This window comes from Myotis brandtii, unplaced genomic scaffold (assembly GCF_000412655.1).
Source record: "Myotis brandtii unplaced genomic scaffold, ASM41265v1 scaffold819, whole genome shotgun sequence".
Classification (NCBI taxonomy): Eukaryota; Metazoa; Chordata; class Mammalia; order Chiroptera; family Vespertilionidae; genus Myotis; species Myotis brandtii.
The window spans coordinates 484,198-488,709 of NW_005371320.1; positions in this window are offsets into that span (position 1 = coordinate 484,198).

A 4,512-nucleotide genomic window follows, 5' to 3' on the forward strand; every position below is an offset into this window, starting at 1 on the left:
GGCCACTAGCATGGGAAAGAACCACGCCCATGCGGGAACCACCACAGCCCAGGCCTCTTCGGCCTCCACCGTCCCAGCGGCCTCCACCGTCCCAGCAGCCTCCACTGACCCAGCAGCCTCCACCGTCCCAGTGGCCTCCACCGACCCAGCAGCCTCCACCATCCCAGCGGCCTCCACCGTCCCAGCAGCCTCCACCATCCCAGCGGCCTCCCTCCCTTCACCCTTCGCATGCATCCGACTTGCTGCATCCGCCCCACTGGCCTAGCACACCGCGGGCCTCAGGAGGGTTTGGGGTTCTGGCTGGGTGGACCATGAGGGCGGCATCCTTCTAGGTGTGTGGGGGGGCCTTTCAGTGCCCAACATTAGCAGCCGGGGAGGGATCGCAGCCCCACCCCCTGTACTCGTCCTTCCTGTGGCCTGCAAGGCCCACACAGCAGGCAGGACCTCAGACCCTGTCTGTCAACTTGCCTTCTCCATGTCACCACCAGCTCTACCCCGTGGCCCTCCTGCTGGTCCTCAAACAGACCAAGCCCAGACCTCAGGGCCTTGGCACCTGCTGCTCTGAGTGCCAAGAATGCGCTTCCCCAGGAATCCCCGGTCTCACCACTCACCGCCTTCAGGTCCTGACTCAGCTCTCACCATCCGGAGCCTCCCTGCCCACTGTCCTTGCACACCACTAGCCAGCAGTCTCACTGCTGTGTGCCCCTCACTGCTGTGTGCCCCTCACTGCTGTGTGCCCCTCACTGCTGTGTGCCTCTCACTGCTGTGTGCCCCTCACTGCTGTGTGCCCCTCACTGCTGTGTGCCCCTCACTGCTGTGTGCCCCTCACTGCTGTGTGCCCCTCACTGCTGTGTGCCCCTCACTGCTGTGTGCCCCTCACTGCTGTGTGCCCCTCACTGCTGTGTGCCCCTCACTGCTGTGTGCCCCTCACTGCTGTGTGCCCCCCACTGCTGTGTGCCCCTCACTGCTGTGTGCCCCCCACTGCTGTGTGCCCCTCACTGCTGTGTGCCCCCCACTGCTGTGTGCCCCTCACTGCTGTGTGCCCCCCACTGCTGTGTGCCCCTCACTGCTGTGTGCCCCCCACTGCTGTGTGCCCCTCACTGCTGTGTGCCCCCCACTGCTGTGTGCCCCTCACTGCTGTGTGCCCCCCACTGCTGTGTGCCCCTCACTGCTGTGTGCCCCCCACTGCTGTGTGCCCCTCACTGCTGTGTGCCCCCCACTGCTGTGTGCCCCTCACTGCTGTGTGCCCCCCACTGCTGTGTGCCCCTCACTGCTGTGTGCCCCCCACTGCTGTGTGCCCCTCACTGCTGTGTGCCCCCCACTGCTGTGTGCCCCTCACTGCTGTGTGCCCCCCACTGCTGTGTGCCCCTCACTGCTGTGTGCCCCCCACTGCTGTGTGCCCCTCACTGCTGTGTGCCCCCCACTGCTGTGTGCCCCTCACTGCTGTGTGCCCCCCACTGCTGTGTGCCCCTCACTGCTGTGTGCCCCCCACTGCTGTGTGCCCCTCACTGCTGTGTGCCCCCCACTGCTGTGTGCCCCTCACTGCTGTGTGCCCCCCACTGCTGTGTGCCCCTCACTGCTGTGTGCCCCCCACTGCTGTGTGCCCCTCACTGCTGTGTGCCCCTCACTGCTGTGTGCCCCTCACTGCTGTGTGCCTCTCACTGCTGTGTGCCCCTCACTGCTGTGTGTCATCGGCTCCACCTAGACCGCAGTCCCCCAAGGGCAGGCCCTCATGTCTGTTGTTTTTTTTTTTTATGCTTTTATTGATTTCAGAGAGGAAGAGAGAGGGAGGGAGAGATAGAAACATCAATGATGAGAGAATCATTGACCCGCTGCCTCCTGCACGCCCCACACTGGGGACCGAGCCCACAACCCGGGCATGTGCCCTGACCGGGAATCAAGCCATGACCTCCTAGTTCATAGGTTGATGCTCAACTACTGAGCCACACCAGCCGGGCTTCCTGTCTGTTCTGCTCACTGCTCTTTCTCCAGAGCCCAGAGCGGTACATGGCTCACAGTGGCCTTCCCTGAGCAGCTGAGAAATAAATTGGCCGTTGTGGGGCGGTGTCCCAGAAGGGCAGGGGTGCGGCTGTGGCCAGTGGACCAGGGTGTCCTGCGGGCCTCTCCCCAAAGCACCGCCCTCCCAGCTCCGGCCGTCTTGTTATTAGTACCCACCCTACGGGGGACAGAGTGTTCTCACAGCATCTTCTTGCTGAGAAGGCAAATATTCAAAAATACTTTGACAAAGACACTCTCCAGGGCCCCAGGCTGGGTGAGCCGCCAAAGATGAAGTGATCATTAGCGGCACCAGCTCCCCACATGTCCTGGCATCTGTGTCTCTTGCGGGGGGAGGGGGGGGAGCCACAGTGGCCCAGACCCTCCAGCCACTGCCAGGGCGTGTCTGGGTGGACCCCAGGGGAGAGGGCAGTGCACCAGGCCTGGCTTCGCCTCTAGCCGCCTGAGAGCCCCTGAGCTGTCCCTGGACCTCTCTGGCCTCAGTTTCCCCATTTGTAAAATGAGGGTCTTTGGGCTCAGATTCGGGTCCCGAGGTCATCCATCCGGCACAGTCCCTGGGGTGGGGAGGTGGGGGCAGGGACACAGGATGTGCCTGAGCTGCTGTGGGTTCATGTGGTTTTCCAGAACAATCTCAGAGCCTGAGCCACTTCAATTCAGACCACTTCCAGGCCTCCACTCTCCACCTCCGCTGCAGACACCCGAGTGCCCATGTAGCGCTAGGTGCGGGGACAGGGCGACAGGATTCGGTACCTCGGTGAGCCCTCCAAGGGCCTGCGCCCTCCCCTCCCGGCCCCGCACTCCCTTGGTGATCAGCCCGCGAGGTGGTGGGTGGCTCGGCCACCACCCTCCAGGGCAGCCCTCTGTTGGTCACAGTGGCTTTGAGACCAGCTTTATTTGACCCTCAGAGCAACCCCCAGAGGCCTCCAACACAGGGGTCATTGATCCCATTTTAAAACTTTTATGTATTTAATTTTTATTTAAAAACTTTTAATTTTTTCAGTTACAGTTGACATTCAATATTATATTGGTTTCAGTTTTATTGTTCCCATTCGATAGATGTGGAAATTGAGGTCCTGTGAAGGGAAGTGACATGTTCAAGACCCCACAGGAAGTTAGATGTTTTAGAGTGAACCAGAACCAGAACTCGAACCCGGGCCTCTGACTTCTGGGTCAGGACTCTCATCTGGACACCTCCGAGTGTCTGAGGGGCACCGAGGTGGGGCTCGAAAGCCAGGAAGGTCCTCTACTCTCAGGCAGAGGCTGGTGGACACAAGCCCATTCACAGCCTCCGCCAGGCCCGGGGTGCTGGACCTGACCAGGACAGAGCAAGGTCACCCCAAGGGACCGCACTCCAAACACCAATTTCATGAAGCCACTCCTCTACTCAAGAACCTGCCATGGTTCCCTATTACTGAACTGTACCAGGCCCACCTTCCCTAGCATCACTCTAAAACAGCTGCATGTGTGTCTTCTCACCCTGGTCTGCAGGTCTTCCCAGCATTCCAGACTCACAGGCCGGGATCCCCACATGGAGCGCCTCCGACCTTGTCCCATTTCCTTCCTTACTCTATGCCAGGTCTCCCTTCCTTGGACCTGAAGGTCAGACTTTGGGTGGTCAAGGTCCCCACCCTCCAGAAGTTCATGCCCTAGCTGGGGAAACAAATCTATGATAATAAAAGCATAATATGCAAATCGACTGAACAACTGAACAACAGAACGACTGTCCGGACAACCTTCCGGACAACACTATGACACGCACTGGCGCCAGGCCAGCCAGGGTGCGATGCGATTGGTCAGGAGGGCTGCCCTCACCCCACGATCGCCCCGCAGTGGGAGACCCAGGCCACCAACCGGCGGGTGGGCGGAGCCTCCCTCTGTGGAGCGATCCATCACAGAGCCCCGGTTGGGTGGGCAGGGCCTACCTCTTTGGGGCGATGGATCACGGGTCTCCTGAACTGTGAGACGGCACAGGCCGGGCTGAGGGACCCCCCCCTCCAGCGCATGAATTTCGTGCACCAGGCCTCTAGTCTGTTTATAAAAAATCAGAATACAAAGCCCTGGTTGGGTACCTCATTTGGTTAGAGTGTTGACCTGATATGCCAAGATTGCAGGTTCGATTTTGACCCCTGGTCAGGGCATATACAAGGGTCTACCAATGAATGCATTAATAAGTGGAACAACAAATCAATGTTTCTCTCTTCCTTCCTCTATCTAAAATCAATTAAAAAATTTTTAAGTACCTGTAGGCAATTTAAAAAAGATTCTGGCCCTTAGCCGGTTTGGCTCAGGGGATAGAGTATCAACCTGCAGACTGAAGGGTCCTGGGTTCGATTCCAATCAAGGGCACATTACTGGGTTGCAGGTTCAATCCCCCAGTAGGGGGCGTGCAGGAGACAGCCAATCAGTGATTCTCTCTCATCATTGATGTTTCTATCTCTCCTCCTTTCCTCTCTGAAATCAATAAAAATATATTTAAAAAAAAAGATTCTGGCCCTA